Genomic DNA, 23,704 nt, shown 5'->3' on the forward strand with positions numbered 1-23,704 from the left:
AGCTCTGCTCTTTGAAAGGAGACTTAGCACCTTGCTTATCATGAAACATTTTTCAGAAATACTCATTCAGCAGCTGCTGACTTCTACAAACAGATTGAAAAATAGGAATGTTTGCCAAAGCCGTCTTGCATAGAATGTGCATTTTAAAAAAGATACCAGAGAATAAAATGGGTCACAGGAAAGAATGAAAGCTGAATGTGGCATCAACTCCAGTTATAGAACAAAAGCCACAGTTTTAATCTTTATAGTGTAACAGTTGCCAATAGTACAAAATGAATTTGATGGAGCACCAAAAACATAGCAAGTTGAATAAAATGTATTTTTGTTGATAAAAAAGAAAACAATCTTGTGGGTCACAATTTCTTGATCCTGTGAATTCAGTTTCCTTTGAAGGGTATAATATTGATTTGTGGAGTGTCTTGTTATTACTAAAAGCTATTCTCTTTACTCTGATGTTTTTCTCTTGCAAAAAAAGAAATGAGATTACACAGCTGATATCATTAAAGCAAGAGCAAAATTGCATTAAAATGCCATGTTTAAAGAATTGAACATGAAAAGCAACGAGTTTGCTTAAATTTCTCAAGCAAACCTATAAACGCATCTCAGAGTAAACTCAGTCAACTGTCCCTAGTTACAGCTTTATAATACTACCATATTGTGGTGCCTGGGTGGCTCAGAGGTTGAGCATCTGTCTTTGGCTCAGGTCGTGATCCTGGAGTCCCCACATGGAGTCCCACATTGGGTTCCCCGTGGGGAGCCTGCCTCTCCCTCTGCCTATGTTTCTGCCTCTATGTATATCATGAATAAATAAAATATTTTAATTAATACTACCTTATCACTCATGACACATTATATTACATTGATGTTTTTTTCTAATAAATATTAGTCAATGTCATTGACTTATTAACATACATGATTTGGTTTGTATCTTTTTTGAGATTCACCTTTTACTACGGAGTGAAAAAATGAAAAGTCTCTCCTTTTACCCAATTTTCCTCAGTTTTAATGAGACAATCATGAGAATGCATTCAAGGATGTGTACAAAATACCTACTTTGTGGCAGGTGCCATCCTATGTGCTGGAGATTTGATGGTGAACAAGATAGATATGGCTCGTCTGCAGACAGCTACTGTCACACACACAAGATAAACTAATTTTAGGAAGTGCAAAGTACTGCATAGTACACTTTAGAAAAGACAAGGGAGGAAGATCTTTGTGAAAAGAGAAAATTGACACTGAAGTGGAAAGAGCCTCTTGCAAGAGTGAAACAATCAGAAAGGTTGTCGATGTACCAAACAATTTGGCATATCTGAGAAAGAAAAACACCAGAGTGGCTGAAGCAAAGGGCAGAGTGATGTGCTAATAAGGTCAAAGACAAGGCTGACCTGGGCCACAAGAGATTTTATTTTTCATAGTAAGGGGTTTAGATTGTAAAATAAGGGGAAGAGAAACATATTCAAAACAGGAGGGATGGTAGAGAGGAGATTTACCTAATTTAAAATTTCAAAATGCTCTACTGTGAGATCAATAGTGTTAGAACATTCTAATACCCTTCCATGGAAAACTAGACACACAAAATGATTTTTGAAAAATTTAGGAAGTATAGATACCATCTTATGCTTTTGAACAACCACAGCATTCTTTGATGTCTTAAATACAGAACATTTCCAAAATATCAAAAGCTGGTTAAACTTTCATATTACCAAATAGATCCGACTTTATAATCTGGTTTTATGGTGATACCTGGTATTTGTCTCTGGGATCACACTATAGATAGTATTTATAGAGGAAAAACGTACTCAGTATTATTCAAGTGAGCTACTTCCTTGGAATTGCCTTCCTTTGTTTTAAAATTCCTGTAACCATTAACATTTTAAATTTGTAAAAACTTAGGTTCATTACAAGAATGTGCTTTACATTCATTAGTTTCTATACACAACAAACAAATAAATAAATCACAAGGCAATAAACCCTTTAAATATGGATGAGAAAATCCCTCTATAAACTCTTTTATATTTCATGTTCTCATTGGGCAACTGGCATTAAATATGGATAAAGTAATGGTTTTCATAAGGATGTCCAGTATTAGAATGTTAGGATGATTTTAATTAGTCTCCATCAGCAGGATGGGTTACCTGTGTGCTTGTCCATGTGAAGTGCATATAAATCCTGGAGCATCACCTATGAATTTAAATCAGAAAGCTCATCAACTTCTGTTGGCAAGGTGAAAGATAAAAGCCACAGAAGGTCCTTCCCAGCCTTTGTCACTAATGATAAACAGCATTAACTGCTTCTGTAGACACTAATGCTGCTATCTTGGGAACACAGGCATCTACCATGAAAACTTTACAGCTTCACTAATCGTACTTTTGTTTGTCACAAAACACAAAATAAAATCTCAACAAAGAAGCAATAAATATTAGCATTTATGAACAAAAGAAGGTCACATAAATATGTAGATCTCTAAATATGCAGTGCATTCTTCATTAACCAAATATCATGTTCATTATTATAAGCTCTTATTAGAGTCGAAAGAAACAACAGAAAATAAGAGCAAATTAAACAAAAACTGGGGTAGATTCTGCTATGTGGGAAGCATTTTCTATTTAAAGATCTGATGACTATAATATAGAAACAAATGCTTTAATGCTGTGAAATATTTATTTGCTTAAAGGAAACTTCAGGAGAAATTAATATTTTAAATTCCATGATGTCAAAAAAAACTTTTCTTCTAGTTCATTGAAAATATTTTTTGTCATTATTTTTAAAATTAAGATGTTTTCTTAAAATTATGTTTTTATTTTAAAGGCAAATTATTCACATTTAATAAATTTAATAACGTTGTTTATAAAGTTCAAATAACATGTGCTGTAATTTTGATATTTAATATAGAGAAACCCAAATAACGTTAAAACATATCAGGATGGCATACCATGATTGAACTAGTACTAACAAGTTCAAAATAAAAAGTAAACCACCATATATATCCTTTTTCAAAACATATGTGTTTATAGAATTTGTGTGATATTCATCTTATTTTTCATCCTTGTAAGCAAGAATATTAAATTCCTAGTTCTTTGAATGAGTTCTATTATATTCAGTGGCTTCATTTTCTTTTACATTTTTCCTTTTTTTTGTATTATATTTCTAACATGTCTTACTCTAAGTTTTTTCTTCTCTGCTGTATTACCAACGAGATTAATAAATTGATAGTTCAAGTAGCTCAAATCCATCAACCAATTAGTTAACTGTGCTACTAATTATACAAAAACCTTGTCTCATGGTCCCTGCTGTGAATATGTATTAAAAATATCACATTATTACTTCAGTTGCTAAATCTGTTGGGATATAATTAGTAATATTATATTAAAACTCAACTGCAGTTAGGTAACAGGCATGTGGTTTAGGAGATGTACGACCAACCAGGGCATGTCTATTAAGAGGACACTTAAAGAAAAATAATCCAGTATGGATGATCTAGAGTCTAAGAGCTTTGGCATTCTTTGATAATCATGAGTTTTATTACCTGTAAAATGAGTTAATAGTATCCAATTCACATAGTTGCTCTGAGAATTGTTACACATTGCATATGAAATGCTTAGCATAAAAACTGATTATAATTAAGTGCCCAGTAACTATTAGATATTATAATTTAAAGTCACTTTAATTATAATATAAAGTCACTTACATGTCTTTAAATGTGATTATTGAAATAAATAAAATAATAATAATAATCACAAGCACATTTATTTATTGTTGCAAATACTATAAGATAGCCAAGGGAAGATGGTATTGAAGTTTTTATAATGGGATGAATTCATAAAGCTGAATTATCTGAAGAAAGGAATCAGGAACCAAGTCTTTTATAATTTTATAATTTATGTAAATAAACATATTGTTTTTTACTTTTTATCTTTAGCTTACATCTAAAAATTATCTTTTCATTTCCTTTCTGGGAACTGAAAAGACAGTGAATTTGTCTTTATTGGGAAAGAAGAGAACAAGAGATTGGAAGAAAAACTGAAGTCGTATAGTGGAAAGAACTTTAATTGCAATCAGATTTGGCTTCACATCCCAGCTATATGACTTATCAGTGGTATAAATTTGGCACAGCGCGTAGCTTCTCTGAACTTGAATTTTTTCACCTTGAGAATGTGAATAATATATCTAAAGCACAGTGTTGCTTAGGGATTAGAGAGTATGTATTAAAGGACATAGTAATCTTTATTTGATTCATAACAATGTCTTAAGATAATATTTGTTGAATAAATGAATGACTAAATGGTATTTTTACTGAAAGACCATCAAAAATATGGAAAATAACAATATAGAATTACTAAGCTGGAAATGGATATTGAACATTACAAGAGAATTTCTAGCATTAGACTCAAAAATACCTGAACATCTTGAATGTGGGCCAAAATCTCTGTATGGTAAAATCCTACTCAATTTATTTTCCATCTTTCCAGTTAAAATTGTCTCTAGATGATCTTTAGAAATTAGAGTGGGTAGCTATAAAGAATATAAAAACAAAACCCATACATTTTGATCAATGTAGGTATTACTTGGCATTTACAGCCACTAACATAATGGGACTTTATATATAGTTTTCTCCCTGACATTTTACTTTTTGGAATTGTTTATAAACAGGAATTCAATGTCTCTTATAATCTCTTGATTTTGTTATTTCTTTTTTTTTAATCTTGCTATTTCTTTTTTTTTAATTTTTTTTTTTTATTTATTTATGATAGTCAGAGAGAGAGAGAGGCAGAGACACAGGCAGAGGGAGAAGCAGGCTCCATGCACCGGGAGCCCGACATGGGATTCGATCCCGGGTCCCCAGGATCGCGCCCCGGGCCAAAGGCAGGCGCTAAACCGCTGCACCACCCAGGGTTCCCCTAATCTTGCTATTTCTTTAAATAAAATGCTTATTTCTATGTGTGAGGTATATAATGTCAAAATATATCTTGCATCATTAATTGACTATTTTTGTAAAACATTTCAGAGTTCTAGTAGTGATTTCCTTTTGGACTTCTATATGGAATGATTTTTCTTTAACACAGGAACATTTGAGGGACTTTGTCAAATGACTGATATGATATAGACAATGAATTAATTGTCCAGGCACTTTTCTCTATCTTTTTAACATATTGCCAATTCACAACCTCACACATTAGTGAGAAAAAAATGAAGTTCAGAAAATGGAGTTATTTTGTCAAAAAGTCTATATGTGCCATATATATACATATATATGTATATGTATGTATGTAAGATTCTTAATTAGTAATGATAGAGATTTGGACCAAATATTAATGATGGAGAATTATAACATAATGAAATGTTATATATATATTTAATTATTATATATAAATGTAGTATACACATATACATAGAACACATAACATGTTATAATATATATAACAAACATATTATATATATTATATACATATAACAATTCTCCATCATTAATCTTTGGTTCAATTCTCCATTACCAATGTTTAAGTATTTTACCCTTATTTACATATTTGTATTCTTCCTTCAGCAACATTTTCAGTCTTTAAAAAGTTCATTATTACGGTGCCTGGGTGGCTCAGTTGGCTGAGCATTCAACTCTTGGTTTTGGCACAGGTTGTGATCTCAGGGTCCTGAGATGGAGCCCTGAGTGGGGTTCCCCACTCAGCAGGGAGTCTGTTTGTGATTCTTTCTCCCTCTGCCCTTCTCCCCCCCCATTGTGCCCGCATGCTCTGTCTCTTTCTCAAATAAGTAAATCTTTATTTAAATATTAAATATTGGGATCCCTGGGTGGCGCAGCAGTTTAGCGCCTGCCTTTGGCCCAGGGCGCGATCCTGGAGACCCGGGATCGAATCCCACATCGGGCTCCCGGTGCATGGAGCCTGCTTCTCCCTCTGCCTGTGTCTCTGCCTCTCTCTCTCTCTCTCTTTGTGACTATCATAAATAATAAATAAAAAATTAAAAAAAAATAAATATTAAATATTTAAAAATTTCATTATCAAAAATTATTTTGAAAGAAGGATCTATGAAGAGAGAAATCCCAACTACTAGGAATATATATATTTTTTTATTTTAGATTTTATTATCTCTAAGACAAAGTAAAACAGTCTATTGCTTTTGGTCCTGTCTTTTTTTCCTGAAGAGGTTGGAGGATGGTTTGGGACAGATATTGTATTACAATATCAACCAATGCATAAGGTGGGCAACTAAGATACAGATCGGTACAATGAGAAGTCTTTAAGGAAATAATGGTGAAAGAAGAGATTTTCTTCCATATTCATCTGTATATATCTAAACTCTGTAAAAATCATTAGAAACATACTATCTTTCCTGTCAGGATAAAGTATGTTCTGCTTGAAAAAAGGTGTCATGTAGGTATTTATTTTTAAGTGGTATTTCTAGAATAGATGTGTATATACATATAAAATATGTGGATACAAGGCAAATAAATTTAAGTATTATTTTGCTAGCTAAAATGTTTCTTTCAGATATGTATATGAATCTCATCTATAGATCTATAGATCTTCCCTATTTGATACTACTTACTCTGTTAGCATGGAAAATTAAGAATTGACTGCAGGGAAATGTTTAGAAATAATGTTGGTCCACACAATGCTTAGCCAACTCCCCTCTAATCATTTACATGTACAATAGTTAAAACATCCCTTTCAACACTGTATTTTTTGCTCTTCCTTGTAACTATTGTTAAAGATTAAATTAGATCATCAGAAGCTAGTGGTCTGTGAAGGACACAATGCTTCCCTATCACCATTGAACAATAGTTAGTGATGTATAACCCAGAGCCTTAAACTGAAAAGTTTTAAGTATTCAAGAGCTCTAGTCATACACAAAACTCAGGTGATAATAGCTTTAGTAATTGCTAAAATTATTAAGAAGACATCTCTACTATGAGGCCATAAAAATGTACCCAAATTAATTTCTGTGGATAATTCATTAATGCTTTTTTACTTCAATTATTTCTTCAATGTTGTAGCCTAAGCATCCCCCAAGATATGAATGAGGAGAACATAGGATTCTTTTGAGAAGGTCATTACACTTTTGAGAAGGTCATGTTATCAATTTCAGGTAGTTTCTAACTGCAGATTCTGGATTCTCAAATGTATCCTGTGTAATTATGTGGTATTCACATGCACGTAGTAGGAACCTTTAGGACATGAGAGTGAACAAAGTTTGGTATATCACTACATTCATTGTAGTCTCACTCCTTTTCAGTCCAAATCACAGGGCTGAAAATAGGCTGAGCCGCAGAGCATACCTACGTAATGCTAACCTTAGAAATATATACAGTATGAAAAGTACTCCAGAAACATAGGTAGCATGAAAGCACTCCTTACTACATCAACTTTTCTCTAATTCTTATAGCAACTAAGAATTTAATCAACCCTCTAAATAAAGACATATTTATTGATTCCTTATTATGTGCCAGGAACTATCCTGGGACCTAATGATTTAATTGTAAATAAACATGGTCAATAAACAGACAATCAGAAAATTGTGTCTTAACACTGCAGAAAGCATGTGGTAAGGATGATCTATCCAGCCTTGGAATTATTATATTTCTAAGTAAAAATCTTTAGCCCAGGAGTGTATATTCTCTTTCTTTTGCATACCTTCTGTATATTACTCCAGGGCATGATAGGTGCAAAATAAATATTCACGAAACTGAAATAATAACATAAAACTTTTTGCTTATGTGTTGGTTAGCAAGAAATAAATGTGCAAGTATATTGAAGATATTTTATATTTATGTAAATGGTTATTCAATAGAAAAACCCACGCTAAAATTAACATGTTAATATATGTATTTCACCAGAGGGTGCATGAATATTAAAATATATGGATACAACATAATTTTGATATCAGGTATCAAAATCACCTATCATTAACTGGACATATCAATCAATGAAGTATTATGATATATTCATTCTCTTTTCACAGAATGCGTTTCCTTTGAGAAATAAATTGAACGCACATGTCAGAATATAAGGAACAGCCAGTGACATATCTAAGCTAGCTGTAATAATCTTAACTCTATTTAATTCACTGTCTACTTCAAATAAGAACACTGGTAGAAGATTAAAACTACAATTCTCCATATTCCAATTATACCTGCTAATTTGTAAAAATTTAAGATTCATTTATAAATGAAAGAAAGATAATAAAATGAAAGATTGATATGAAATAATGCAATGAGAATATTCATCCTTCTAAGAATTAACATGCCATTCATAGAGATATATATAGTTCTAGTGGTGATATTTGATATTGTTTTTTTTTTCAAGCCAGCATTTTAAGGCATTTAAAGCAAGTGCTACTATTAAATTAGTTTATTTATTTCTGTCTGGATTTGTTATTATACAAGTACTTAGAGTCTTATTTATACAATATGGTGACATCTCCCCTGTGGTTAAAATTTTTCTGATAAAAGCCTTAGAACTTTCTCCTTTCAAAGATTATAAATGAAAAATTACCACAAATAACAAGCCTAACAAAACAACATTCTGACTGCATTGTCATATTTATTATAAAATCCTTGGTTCACTGCATTTTGGCATTTTATACAACTGGTTCTGACAGTGATTAACATGGTTTGGGCTTCTGCAGTTTCACCCAAGAGAAATAAAACACCAAAATCTCCGCAGGTGTGTAATGGGCCAGAGATTTACAATCTGTTCTGCAAAGTCAGACTTCAAAGACTTGAAAAAAAAAAAAATCCCAAAGTTGGCAATGCCTCTATCATCACTATTATTTAAGGTTTTTTCCAAATTTCAAAAGGAACTGTATGGCTAATCGCAAATATTTCATCTCCAATTTGACTTCCATGCAAGTCTCTTCAGAAGACAAATTTCATTATATATCTGCACATTCTAGGTGAACAGACAGCCCCTATATGAAGCCACAAACTAAATAATTAAGTATTTACTTGTACTTCCAAGGAGACTTCACTTACTTGAAGTACATTGCATCATTTTACTGATGCTAAGGAGTAGTTGGGAAGTACCAAGAAAATTACCAAACGACAATCAGGTGGCAGCACCTGGGCGATGGCAGCCCCAGGACAAGTGCCCATAATTGCTTCCATGATTGCTTGGCGTGCACCTAATATTAAACTTACCCAATTAGGGTCAGAATGCACATGATCATTTCAATTATAGGAATGTTCATCTTCCTGAGAGCTGCTCACAGAGGAAAAAGTTCAAATAGTGCTATTTAAAATTTTAAATGTAAGAGTTTGCCCATTATAGTGTATAATCAGGCCCACATGTGTGCTTGACCTAGGTACAAATTGTTCCATCTGTGAGAAGAATTTTCCACTTACATATTTTCCAATATCATCACTGTAGTTTATCATTCCACAAGTAAATGACTACTAAACAATATAAAGGAATATCATTTTAATGATATGTCCCTCAGAAAATCAGTAGTGGATTACTATCTTTAAACTGGAATTCTGTTCATAAATGTCAATGAAGGCACCCAGGAATTTCTCTGTCAACCAAGGCTATTACTAACAGAAATGCAATAAATTGAATAATAGGCCAATATTTTTAGTCAATTTAACCACCAAAGGTTTTGATTGCTATGATATTTTGCCTGAAGTATAGTTCTCTTTACTTCAAATACATTTGTTGAAAATTGTCAAGGTCATAGATGCACACATTAACTGTATCAGTCAAGGTGGCAAAGAGAAAAGCCTTCTCCCATTATAGCAGATTGCAGCCTTCATTCCAACACTTACCATTACCTTATCAACCTTGTGTAAAAGAGGGAATAATCTTGAAAGAAAGAAAAAAAAAAGCTCTCCTAATTTTGATTCACAAAGTATGCCTAGTACTAAGTATGTTTGACGTACATTGTATTTTATTTATTTTATTTTATTTTATTTTATTTTATTTTATTTTATTATTTTATTTTATTTTATTTTATTTTAGATTTTACTTATTTGACAGAGAGAGAGAGAGAGAGAGCACAAGCAGAGGGAGTGGCAAGCAGAGGGAGAGGGAGAAGCAGGCTCCCTGAGGAGCAGGATGTGGGGCTCTATCCTATGACCCTGAGACCGTGACCTGAGCCGACTGAGCCACCCTGGCACCCCTGATATATATTTATGCATCATATATAATATAATCTGAATACATACTTATATATCTATGAATATAAATTATATATAATCTGAAAATCATCATAATACTGCACATTTTAAAGCTTTGGTATTTTTAGGATATGGATAAGAATAAAATGCTCATTTACCAAAACTTCTTAAAAACATAAACAAAAGATCTAATTGCACATATGCTACCAAAGTGTTCAGTAGTATGTGAAAAATAGCACTTTGCCATTTACCAGTGTTTTAAAATCCTACACTTAATCCTCTTTCCATTCTTCTAGGTTTTTGTAGTACGAACAAGCAAACGATCCAGAACAAGCATCAGAACCACAAGGGTATGTTGCTCAGCTTAGTTTCCCGACCAAAGCTATTGCACTGTATCTGCCAGGATGCCTTAGCAAGTTTCGATCAATAATGTTAACCTGAAGCCAGCATTGACCTAACTGAACTTGAACTTGCTGTAACATTTTATTACAAAAATTGGAGGCTGTAATAAGTCATTGTTTTAAAATAAAAGATAGAACCTTTTAGATTTATATAAAAGCCATAATTTATGTAGTGATGTTAATTTCGAGGGTACAATGTGCTTTAATCTCTCATTCTGCTTGCCATTTTGTGACAGAAATGCTGAAGCCATCTGAAGGTTGCAAACAATGTTCACTAATAACGAGCTCTTATGTCCTTGTAGGTTTCACTTTGATGGATATCCATAGTGTTTCCCCATGACATAATTCTACTGAGGAAAAACACATCTTGGAAATACAGCTTGTGCTTTCACCTTCAAATATGACTAGTGTGATTTTTAAAATAAACTAAAAATGAGAAATAAACACGCATTTTCTCATAGTCCTGTGATAATTTTTATTATAGGCACTGCTAGATTAAATTGGTAAAAACAAGCTTGCTATAGAAAGAGTTGATATAATGCAGTGCATTCAATAGATTATATATTATTTAAAATTCATCCTTTTAGTCATAAAACCTTTCCAATGAGACATATACAGTACATCTTTTTTCTCTGGAAAAAGCTATTACTTTTAATAAAGCCTTATGGGGCAGCCTGGTCGGCTCAGCGGTTTAGCGCTGCCTTCAGCCCAGGGGTGATTCTGGAGACCCAGGATCGAGTCCCACGTCAGGCTCCCTGCATGGAGCCTGCTTCTCCCTCTGCCTGTGTCTCTGCCTCTCTCTCTATGTCTCTCATGAATAAATAGATAAAATATTTAAAATAATAAAAATAATAAAGCCTTATCATAAGTAAGTCTCAATGTCCATTTTGGAGGAGTGTTTATTTTTTGATTTTTTTAAAGATTTCATTTATGTATTGTAGAGATAGAGTGGGGAGAGGGACAAGCAGACTCCATACTGAGCACAGAGTTGGACACAAGGCTCCATCCCAATACCCTGGGATAATGACCTGAGCTGAAATCAACAGTCAGAGAGATGCTTAACTGATGAAGCCACCCAGGCATCCCTTGGTGGAGTGATTATACTTAACCACAAGTACCCTTTATCATTTTCTTGCATCACCTCTTGGTTCATTTTATTGTTCAGGTAGTGCAGAATGAAAACAACCAAACACATACATGTAAGGCCCCTTTGAAATGCTTCAGTTATCCATATAAAAATAGGAAATCAAAATATCACAGTCCTTTACATGAAAAATAACAGATAACCATATGTTGAGATGTGCATGCTTTGTGTAAAGGCTAAACTGGATTTTCAAATGAGACTCCTGAGTTGTTAGTATTGGCTACACTAAGGAGCTTGGTGTTTGGGGACTTTAATTCCAATGCCATGCAACATGAAATGGTATCAATTGAATCCACAGGTGTTTTAATCAGGAGGTAATATTCTATTTGCACTATACTTTGTTTCCATGGGCTCTCTCACAGATTTCAATATAAAAATGACCTCACTGGTTTACCTCTAACAGATGTCTATTTCAGTAAATTATGCACGTTAGCTATCTTCCTCAGCATACACACACTATGAAATGACCTTACATAAAACTCTATATAAGGAGGATTAAATTTGGAAATTGTGTGTGAGATGATCACAGAAACCCATTACTCGTTTAACAAGTCTATGTCTACCTCCTGTGCAGTGCCATTTAGCCTAGGAATTCCATGAACGAGGGCAAAATGCAGGCTTCGGCAGAAGTCTCAAAGTACCTTTGAGTACTCAGGCAGAAAACAGCTATTGTAACTCTCATATACACATTTAGACTTTATCTGTGACACCATATCAACATACATGGTTTACTGGAAGTATACAATGAGCTCAATAGAGATGTCTTGGGGATCTTCACATGAAAAACTTAACGTTGCTTCTAGATACAAGTGCATGAATTTTGAGATGCTCTAAACTATGTATTTATTTCTACATAGTAAAACAATAATCTCAATGTTAGTGAAAATATGATACGAGACAATTCATAACTGTATAAAATTCTGAAATAGGAAGGAAGCACCTTTTCACACATGCAGTGACAACAGGTATAAAATGATGTAAACAAATAGGTTGAATTCCAGTTCACCTTAAAAAAATGGGAGAATTGAAACTTCCTTTTTTTTCTTCCCCAAGAATGTGCGCCTCATTATGTAAAGGATTTTAATAATGATTTATAGATGAACATATAGAGAAGTTATCAAGGACAGTCTTTCATTAGGTTTTTGAAAAGCAGTTTCTAAATATATGCATGTCACTTTAATGAAAAGAGTGATGATAGTAATTTCTAAATGACCTACAGATGTGTTTATATAGCACCTGCCTATCTCTAGTGGGCAGATTTTCCATTTAACTTCACATATATCAAATGGGGGAGTGTGGGCAATGGTAGCTAATTATTTGATGTTCATATGAAGAAATCTAGAAATCTCTTCAAAAAGACTGTTTTTGACAAGTGAAATCTGGGGACTATCTTGAAAGTTAAGAGACATCCTCTTTTATTTCATATTGTAGTATCTGAAAAGTAGAACTTGCTTGCAGAGACATTCCTCCTGCTTCAGCAAACATGCAGCTACCCCTGTAATGGAAAATATCTGTCTTTAAGAGGGTGAGATGTAGAGATCCCTGGGTGGCTCAGTGCTTGAGTGCCTGCCTTTGGTTCACGGTGTGATCCTGGAGTCCCGGGACTGAGTCCCACATCGGGCTCCCTGCATGGAGCCTGCTTCTCCCTCTGTGTCTCTGCCTCTCTTTCTCTCTCTCTTTCTTTCTATCTCTTTCTCTCTCTCTCTTTGTCTCTCATGAATAAATTAAAATAAACAAACAAAAAAAAGAGGGTGAGATGTGATTACTTCAGGGAAATCTGAGCTGTTCCATATGCCTAATCTCATTGGGCAGGCCCTATAAGTTACGGGAGGTCCAAACAAAAGTTCTATGGACTTAATTATTTTTGAAAAGCATCCCCAAAGCTGATGCTACCTCAAATCCCATTCAGAATTGTTGGCAGAAAAAAAAAATACATATATATATACCCCTGAGGGCTTTTTTCCTGATAACATATCCACTCCTTTTTACCAATACTTTCAGGAAAAAAAAATGTTACTTCCCTTTAAAACACAATACATATCTTCTCTTCTTGCTTTCCAAAGGCATGTGGTAGAAATGGCTAGCTATTCCTTGAATATTCATAGGGAAGAGTTTTGGTAGAAATAGCTTCCCAGACAGTAACTTAACTGTCTTAAGTATAAGCAAGAAAGAGATGGAAAAAATGGAGAAGTATTAAATGATATAATGTGTCTTGGGAAGAGTGGAGGGTAAAACTGTAGGTGGCAATATGAGCAAAGGCAATGAATGAGATATTGTATGCTCAGGATGCTATACTGCAGATGGTTCTCTGTAGTTATAGACTGACTTTGAAAAAGGGGAATGGCTTGGTAGCTCTACAAGAGTGAACATTGGTATTGAGGGAACAAATCCAGAGTTAGGAAGACCAGCTAGTGATCAATACTCTTATAGTACTCCAGTGAAATGCAATGATGGTTTGCTGCAGGGATGTGGTGATAGGCGTGATTAATTAGATTAATTGGATTGGGAGAGAAGGTAAGATTTAGCTTACTCTAAATGGTTGTGTCAAAAATTAATTATTCAAGGAGAGGCCAATTTAGAACAAAATATGATTAATTCAATTTTTATTTTTTTATTTATTTATTTTTATAGTCACACAGAGAGAGAGAGAGAGAGAGGCAGAGACATAGGCAGAGACATAGGCAGAGGGAGAAGCAGGCTCCATGCACCGGGAGCCCGACGTGGGATTCGATCCCGGGTCTCCAGGATCGCGCCCTGGGCCAAAGGCAGGCGCCAAACCGCTGCGCCACCCAGGGATCCCTAATTCAATTTTTATTATATCAAATTTCAACTGTCCCTAATCTGTGGAAGTCATGATGACCAATGCACAGTTGAATACATGAATCCAAAGATCAAAAATAAGTCTTATCTGAAAAGCAAATTTGATTTATGGAAGTCAGCTTTTGTGATTTTGCTTAATTTTAAGTTCACAGCTATGTTTTGAATGTCGATATTGTCAAAGACACTACCTTTTAATATAATAGATGGGTCATATATTTTTTAATTTATTTTACAGTTGCTGTTTTATTAGATAGTGATAGATGAGCAATTAGTATTTAAATTCCTAAGTTTTGTCAGAAATATATAAAGCTCTCTATTCTGCTTACTAATGGTTCTTTATGCTAACTTTAGTAATAATCTTTAATAATTAATCTGCTTAATACATCAAAATCAATTGTATTCTAGAAACTGAGAGAAATTCTACTTGATATTTTTTAAAGATTTTATTTATTTACTTATTAATGAGAGACACAGAGAAAGAGGCAGAGACACAGACAGAGGGAGAAGTAGGTTCCCTGTGGGGGGAACTCGATCCCTGTGGGACTCGATCCCAGGGTCCCGGGATCATCACCTGAGCCGAAGGCAGACGCTCAACTACTGAGCCGCCCAGGTGCCTCCCAGTTGATATTTTCAAGAATGAACAAATTGTTTTGTATTTATTTTTTGTATGTGTATATATTTTAAATTTAATTTCATATATAATATAATAATTACATTATCATAGACTTGGATGCAATGGCATTATATGATAACTAAGTTTAAATATTTTAGTGGAGGGTTGCTGATATGATTCTCTAAATAGGCTTTGATAATCTTCCTGATAGAATATTTTTTATGCTTAAATATAGCAATTTAATTTAAGTTTAAAAGGAAATTTTTGTTTTCACAGACTTGGGATCGCATTCTTTGCCTCACTTTCAATATGCCAGGCACATTGGACAAATCTACAGACTCCAATAAAGTATTGTTCTCTCAATTTGCTTACTACTATTAGTGGAGTTGAAAGAATATTAGTCTCCCTCTTTTCCCCTCAAAAACCCATATCCATATTTCCCTAGAATAAAGAGAATCAGAGAGTAAAGAGGGCTTTACTGTCGGTATAACATTGGGGGTGTCCTAGACCCCACACTATCTCATTAGGAAGAATTCTATTCACAGACTCATAATTTGACCAGAGACCAGAGACGATACTCTAGAACACATCTTGACATACATATCCGATTTCCAATAGGCTTAGCCCTTAATTCATTTACATTCCACACATGGTGCACCTGCCCCTTGTTATCACTTTGCTTGCCCCACATCAGAGTACTTTTTGATAAAATTGCTCTGTCTAGCTTTAAAGATGCAATACAATGCCATACTGAGAATGCTTTTCCATGAGCTTGTATTACTTTGAGAATCTCAACAAAGGGATAATAAGAATAGACAGAGATTAATCAATTTCTTTTAGAAATGCTGCCTTTTTAGTCACAGGGAAATATGCTCATTTGCATGGTTGAGATATAGCATACTGAGTTCCTTAGCCCCGTCCACCTCCTCAGTCAAGCCTAACACCCATGAATCATGGGCAGGTGTAATGAGGCTGTAAAAGAAGACATCCTGGTGGAGAGATTGCCCCACATCCCTTAGGACTCTTAAGACAATGATTTATATTTGTTTGAATTTACACAACACCAGTGTCACATTATAAAGTGTTTCAAGAATGACCAACTGCTAACCTGCAGTTGATTTTGCACAATTTCACATTAAGCGCAACCCACTATCTATAAGCTTCTTTTCCTATTTGCAGCTTCAATTTTTCATTGAAATCAATGTTTGGTCAGTCATGCACTAAAGCAGCCTATCAGTCTTAAGTTATCCATTTCTGTGGTGCACATATATTATACTCTTAATTTACAATTAACAGCACTCAGCTAATATGTCTTCATAATGAATATTTCTCATGGATGTAACACATAAACAGCTTTTCTAAGATTGGTGCTCAATTTTTCCCAAATTTGTAATCAATTTTATTGGCTATGCAAATTTCTTTCCTTTGGTCAATCACTCTTTAAATTGGCTAGCTTAATGCATCACAGCAAATGATTTTCAGAAATCACTAGGCACGTGAAAATGCATATTCAGCTCAGAGTTTTAAGTGACCCACTCGCACCTACCAATGACACTTTTAGACAATCTGCCTATCTTGTTTCTCTTTATTTCATTAAACTCTGGGTTTAGAATCTACTGTTAAAAATCTTTTTCATGGATCTGTGTTATACTATTTATTTCTTTTTGTGTGTGGGTGGGCTTGACTATCTTATTTCTTCATAAAGGATTGATATGACACCCTGATGTTAGTAAGACTGGCCATGGTTTAGCCAAGTTCTTAGATGAGTACTTCCAGGAAGCAAAACTCAAAATCATTTACAAAATGGTTCTCAACTGGGGATTGATTTGTTCTCGAGAAGACACTTGGCCATGTTTGTAAATGTTTTCGATTGTCACAACTTGGGGAGAGGAAGTTACTGGGATCAACTGGGTAGAGAGGTCAGGGATTCTGCTACACAGTCTACAAGGTATAGGTCAGTCTTCCAGAGCAAACAATAATCCATTTGAAAATGTCAATAGTGGTGAGATGAAATAGCCTTGCCTATAAAATGTCCTTTACAATTCATTTGAATGAAATAACAGCTGGCTATCAAACTCACAGTGAGGTCAGAGAAATCTGGGTCCCAACCTACCATGCTTCCCTTCCTCCATCTGACAGCACAGCCCATGGTCCTTACTGGGTTCTTTGTCTCTGACATATTTACATAATATCCTTTGGGGAACTAGACGTGGCAGTTTCCTACATTGTCCTGCCTCCCCGGCTTTAAAATGTGAGTGCATGTTAGTACAACCCTTGGGAAGGTGGTATGACGTAGGCGAATAGACTAAGGATAAGACACCATTAAAGTTCTATGGTTAAAGCCATTTAGCAGCTCTATGATGTTGTAGAATTTGAGTTTTCTATTTGTAAAATGTGAAAAGTGATTCCTTTCCAGGAAAACTGGTGTAATAATTCAATAGGATAATAATATACATTTTAAAAAGTAGGCTATACTATGTAGTTCATTATAAATGTTAATTAGCTTACCTTTGAGAGATGGTCTGAATGAAAAATAAATTATTCCAGTAATAAGAATTTGGTGACAGGTGGAAGGAATATATACCCAGAAATGAGTAATACAAATATCTCTATTATTTTTTCTTTTGTGACAGCTGTTTTTTTGAATTTCAGCAAATCATTTTCTCCCTGAGTTTGGCTGTGATTTCTATAATTTGTTGAGAGTGATGGAGAGTGTTGACAAACCACCTTTAAAATTAAGTCAATAATGGTTATATCCCTCTTCCTTTTAGGGATTTTCCCATATATGTTGAAGGGTTTATGTTAAATAAAATACAACATTTAGTTGAAAAACCAGAATAATAACAAAATTCATATTTAAAATTATCTCAATGCAAATAGAAAATATTTTTTAATTTAATTGATTTATTTATTCATTCATGAGAGACAAAGAGGCAGAAGCAGAGGGCAAAGCAGACTCCCCACAGAGCAGGAAGCCTGATGAGGGACTCAGTCCAAGGACCCCAGGATCACGACCCAAGCCAAAGGCAAACAATCAACTGACTGAGCCACCCAGCACCCTACAAATAGAAAATCATAAAACGTTTTTCCAATAGCCTCATTAATTATAGAAGAACTTGTGTTAGCTAACCCCCATACCTCCACCCTGGCAGAGAGTGGAAAGTGAACAATGTCTTTACTTCTCTGATTTGATTTGTCTTTAAATCAATTTTTCAGAATTTTGTCTTGGAGAAGCTGTTCAAAAATTTTCCAACACTTTGTTTTAATTTGGTATTTATAAATAATCATTTTCTGCTACTGCATCAAAGACCCCTTTCAAAAACGTGGCAAGATAGTAAGAATGGAGTATAGCAGTTGTAAAATAAAAAAACTAAATGCACATGGAAAATTGAGTACAACTTAGCTCATGGCATTTGAACATTCCGAGCTGTACTGTTCTTTTCTGTGTTCCAGAAATCATTATTGTACCTTGCAAAAGAATTTTGTAAGTAGAATTCTCTTTCCCACACCTTGTGATCTACTGAAAATCATGAACATTTTGCAAAATATAAACTTACATCTTTTCAAAATACAGATCTCATATTCCTCTAGTTAAAATCTTTCAGTGGCTTCCAATTATCAAAACACCAGAGTCCTTCACAGGCCTGCAGATTGTGTATGGACTGACTCTGGACTACACCTCTAACTTCTCTTCACTTTCTCCTGGAGCTCTGTCTACCAGCCACTCTGATTTTTCGCTATTGCTTGGAGATGCCCTACCCCATCCCATCACAGCTCTTATTTCTTTACTATTCCTCAGACGTTTTTTCCTTTGGTTTTCTCCATGCTAAAACCAATCATTCCTCAAAATTGATTGTAGAATTCAACTGTTTGTATAAGAACACATCCCCAAACATTGTGGCATTGTAGCATTCTTACTCTGGCTAGCAATTCCCCTCTGCTACTTAATTTGTTGAAATTTTCTTATAATCCATCAACCCTATCCACTAGATAAGCATTTGTGGAGGGCTGGCACTGTCTACTCAAATTTTGACTTCTAAGCATTTATTTAGTATATAAAATATGTTCTGGGGCTCCTAGGTGGTTCAGTCAATTAAGAATCTGACTCTTCATTTTGGTTCAGTCATGATCTCATGGCTATGATCTGGCAGTCGTGGGGTGGAGCCCCACTTTGGGCTCTGTGCTCAGAGCATTTTTTTTTTTTCCACTTCACATCCTCTCTCCCTCCCTCTCTCTCCTTCCCTCTCTTTCTCTTAAATCAATAAACAAATAAATAAATAAATAAATATTTTTTTAAATGCTCTGTAGTATTAGTTACAGTAAATTATTTAATTCAGAACATGGTTTAAAATGGCCTATTCAGTGGATCACAACATTCATACTTCATTATTTCCAGATCATGCTACAACAAAGAGAGAACTTGGCAGCAGTCATCCAGATTTATTCCAAACAAGTCAAAAATAAATAAATAAATAGCCCATTATTTCCCTCCTGCTTAAATTACACCAGCCCCTTTACCTTTTCAAAAATAATAGACTCACTCCTTCCTTGGATCTTACCACTTGTTAAAATATTCTTTCCTCAGATATCCTCATGACTCAAAGGCCACCCTGTATTAACTTCACAACTTCCATCTTTTCTCCCATTTTGTTTTCTCTTTAGTACTTACTGCAATTACTATATTGCACATGTGACTTGTTATCATGTTTTTTCATCTACATACCACCACAATGCAAGTTTCAGTAGAGTGAGTTTTAATTATTTTGTCCCTATTCTATATCCTATACTTAGAATGGTGCTTAGCACATAGTAAGTACTCAAGGAATTCTTGTCTACTAAATGAATGGAAAAAAAGGCAGTAAAAAAATTTCTAACTAAATTATACTAACAGAAACTAGTCCAACTTGTGAGAATCAGGCATCTACATAGAAAGTCAGTGTGACTTTTCTGACCATAGCAAAAGAATGAGCTGTCTCTCTCTACATCTCTCTGTTAGGTTATTCTGTATACAATGACATATGTTTAAAACACACACATGCACATGACACCATGCATGAATACTTATTTTTGACACTAAAATAGACTATATTTTGATTTGATATATTACATTTTCACACATGAAACTTTCTCTAAAGTTTCATATGTTAATGAAGGACTTTTCAAATAGTGGTGGACTTAGCAATTATACAACAATTCATTATCTCATTACACTAGTCAGCCTAATGATAAAAACGTCTTTTCATTATATCATGTAGTTGAATATAAATAAAGGTATATTTGTCAACGTTTAAGTTGACATGTTGAACACTATAAACCTGTTTTATTCCTGATTCATGATCTCTACCTAGAAAAAAATCATGTTGAAAAATAAAGAATAATATTTGCATTTACATTTAAAAAAATAAAATAAGTACATTATAATTATGTAAAATTGCAGCTGATCATAATATACTAATAATCTAACATTTATTGAAATAAAAGTTAAACATGCTCAGTTTTCTCAAAGTTAATATTTTTACTGCAAATTCAAATGGTCAAATTTTCATTCTAAAACAAGAATAAGTGATTGCTTAATCCTTTACTAATTTCCAGTGCATTGATTTTGGAAATAGAACTTTAAAAAAATATTGAGTAGAAAGAAAAAATTAGCAAGGAAGACATCTAATGAATATGCTTTCACCACCGACATAGAAATCAAATTATATAGCAATACTATAACAAAAGAGATTTTGAAATGAGTGCTACTTGGGAGAAAAGATCTAAGGAAAAAGAAACAAAAAAGTTCCTAAATAATGACTCGCTGTGATAAAATAGCTCATTGGAAAAAATCTTTAATGCAAAAAAATCATATATAATTCATTAAACTGTTAAAAATAAAGCATAACAATATTTCCCTAAAGCTCTAAAGCTATGAGTATTTAGATGTGAAGCAGCAAGGGAGGGATAAATTCAGAGGGGCAAGAACAAAGATAAAGAGAAACATAAAAATTATAGAACCAATTGTCATTTTCATAAAGTTTCCTACATTGCAATTCAGAGCAGGAAAATTGCCTAACTGTGATTCATTTCTGAAGTGTTCTAATAGAATGGAATCCTGCTGCGTGTTACTTTTCAGTTACAAAAGCCACTGACTTCAACTTCCCTAAAGGTAGCCTGAGCTTTGGAAATTTCTATTCCATGAGATAGGCCTTTTCTCCTCAATTCTTTAAAGCATAAAAAATAAACACAAAAATTCAAATATTATTGCCCAGAAAAAATGATAGCCACAACAAATCATTTTATTAGTTGATCCTTAAGAATAGATTAAAGGTTACTCTATGGAAGATCCAGTGGAATATGTTCACAGTGTCGAGAGATAAATAAGCTTTCAGAAACTCAAGGGGGAAGAATCAGTATATACTGGCAAGAAAATCTCCCACTTATAGGCTCATTGGTGTTAAAATTTCTTTAAAGCTTAGCATGAGGGATCCCTGGGTGGCTCAGTGGTTAAGCACCTTCCTTCGGCCAGGGGCATATCCTGGAGTCCCAGGATGGAGTCCCATGTCAGGCTCCTTGCATGGAGCCTGCTTCTCCCTGTGCCTGTGTATCTGTCTCTCTCTCTCTCTCTCTCTCTCTCTCTCTCTCTGTCTCTCTCTCTCCCCCGTGTCTCTCATGAATAAATAAACTTTAAAAAATCTTAAAAAAAATAAAAAAAAATAAAGCTTACCCTGACTCCATGAAAGCAGCATACCATTTGAGGTATGACCATTGAGGAAGAACAATTCAGCTGTATTAGTAACCAGAAACACACGGATGCAGCAGGTCCAGAGAATATAACATCAATTAAAAAGCTAAGCTGGATTTGATATGGTCATTTAGTCACTTAAGACAGAAGGTGATTTTCTTTTTAAATCATAAAATTATGAATTTCAAAAAAACACGTAGGTGGTATAGATGCTGTGGAAGCAAAACCGGTTTTACCCTCCTACCACTGTACATTTGTATATGACCTTCCAAGTCAAGAAACAAGAAAACAAAACAAGATAGAAGCCACTACTGAACTCTAAGATGAGCCAAAAATAAATCTAGTCAGTCCTGGATCCCCAAGTAAATGACACTATGAGGGGCCCTATGAAACCTGAATCTCCAATCACAATCACCTTTATCTCTGAATTTTTATTGTGATAACCACATAAGAAATTTGCCATTTTCTACTGCTAACATACTAATGTAAACTTGTTACCTTAGATAATCTTGCAGTTGTTTTCCTGTGTTTTTATTTGGCAAGAGAGTGTCTACTAATGTCAGACTTGCAAATTAAAAAAAAAAAAAAAAGGCGACCTAGGTGAATAGGTGAAGGGGGATTAAGAGTACATTTATATGATGAGCGCTGAGTAATGTATAAAATTATTGAATCACCATATTGTACCCCTGAAACTCTTATAACAATGTATGTTAATTATACTAGAGTTAAAATAAAAAACAATAAAAGTAAATTTTTAAAAAGTGACTTCTTGTTTCCTGTGCTTGTCTTTCAGTATAACTTTTACAGTATAAAAAAATGACAACACTCATTATGTACAGATTCTATAAAGCTGTTTTGGATGCATCAGAATAATGTATAAGATGGACTACGAGGCCTTGATTATTAACGTTTTAGGAACCATTCAGATTATACAAATAAATATGTGATTCACATCAATTCTTATAGTAAGGGATAAAATGTCATAATCTTGCATCTGCCTTAGGTGTAAAAGTGTTTAAAGAAATAACCAAATAACTACTGTTTTATACTTTATTTTTTAAAGATTAATTAATTAATTAATTAATTTATGATAGATATATAGAGAGAAAGGGAGAGGCAGAGACACAGAAGGAAGGAGAAGCAAGCTCCATGCTGGGATCCCGACGGGGGACTCGATCCTGGGACTCCAGGATTGTGTCCTGGGCCAAAGGCAGGCGCCAAACCGCTGAGCCACCCAGGGATCCCCTGTTTTATACTTTAGGATATAAATACATATATGCATGCGTATGCATGCACTGATGTGTGTGTGTGTGTGTGTGTGTGTGTGTGTACACAGACAAGACTCAGGTCTTAGAAACCTTTACCTAACTTAGAAGCACATTCCCGTTTTCAGGACTAGATATGTTTGCAAGCAGCTGAACAATTCCCACATTCCCTTAGCCTGTGCAGTAAACTTTACATATGGGGAGGCATACTCTCGTCAGTTCTTACCCAGCCAGCTTTTCCAACCCTGTGTGATCCCTGATTAAATTGAGCAGGTGGTTAAATATTCAAGGTCACTTGAGAGACAATACTTTATTCCTTTTACCAGCTTACATCCCTTCAACCATTGAAAGAAGCATCAGTTATTGCTTTAACCATAAATTATGCCTATTTTGATGTGATATCATTTTGATGACCCTGTTTGCCTGAACAGAGTATATGTTAATTTTAAAACATGAAATATTCCCTCCACTATGGTAAGCAAATCAGCTGGAAGAAACCACTTCTATGTTTAATCAAAAATACTTTAACTCACCAAAGATGACTCTTTTACTCAGTTCAATCATGTCAAATTCAGAAATATTTTATTTGAGTAAGCATCTGAAATATGGTTCAT

The 23,704-nt window shown here is 34.2% G+C and overlaps 1 protein-coding gene and 1 long non-coding RNA gene across 4 annotated transcripts in view; one reads left to right on the forward strand and one right to left on the reverse strand.

Annotated features, from left to right (window-relative positions):
* Window positions 1–10,964, forward strand: part of LOC112661911 (uncharacterized) — a 28,621-nt gene extending 17,657 nt beyond the window's left edge. Inside the window, exons 4-5 of the long non-coding RNA XR_003138081.3 lie at window positions 10,420–10,473; window positions 10,827–10,964. This is a non-coding gene — a long non-coding RNA (uncharacterized LOC112661911). The remainder of the gene's footprint in view (window positions 1–10,419; window positions 10,474–10,826) is intronic.
* Window positions 1–23,704, reverse strand: part of CADM2 (cell adhesion molecule 2) — a 1,069,595-nt gene that overhangs the window by 660,737 nt on the left and 385,154 nt on the right. The window lies entirely within an intron of this gene.

The sequence above is a fragment of the Canis lupus genome, chromosome 31, assembly GCF_003254725.2.
Source record: "Canis lupus dingo isolate Sandy chromosome 31, ASM325472v2, whole genome shotgun sequence".
NCBI lineage: Eukaryota > Metazoa > Chordata > Mammalia > Carnivora > Canidae > Canis > Canis lupus.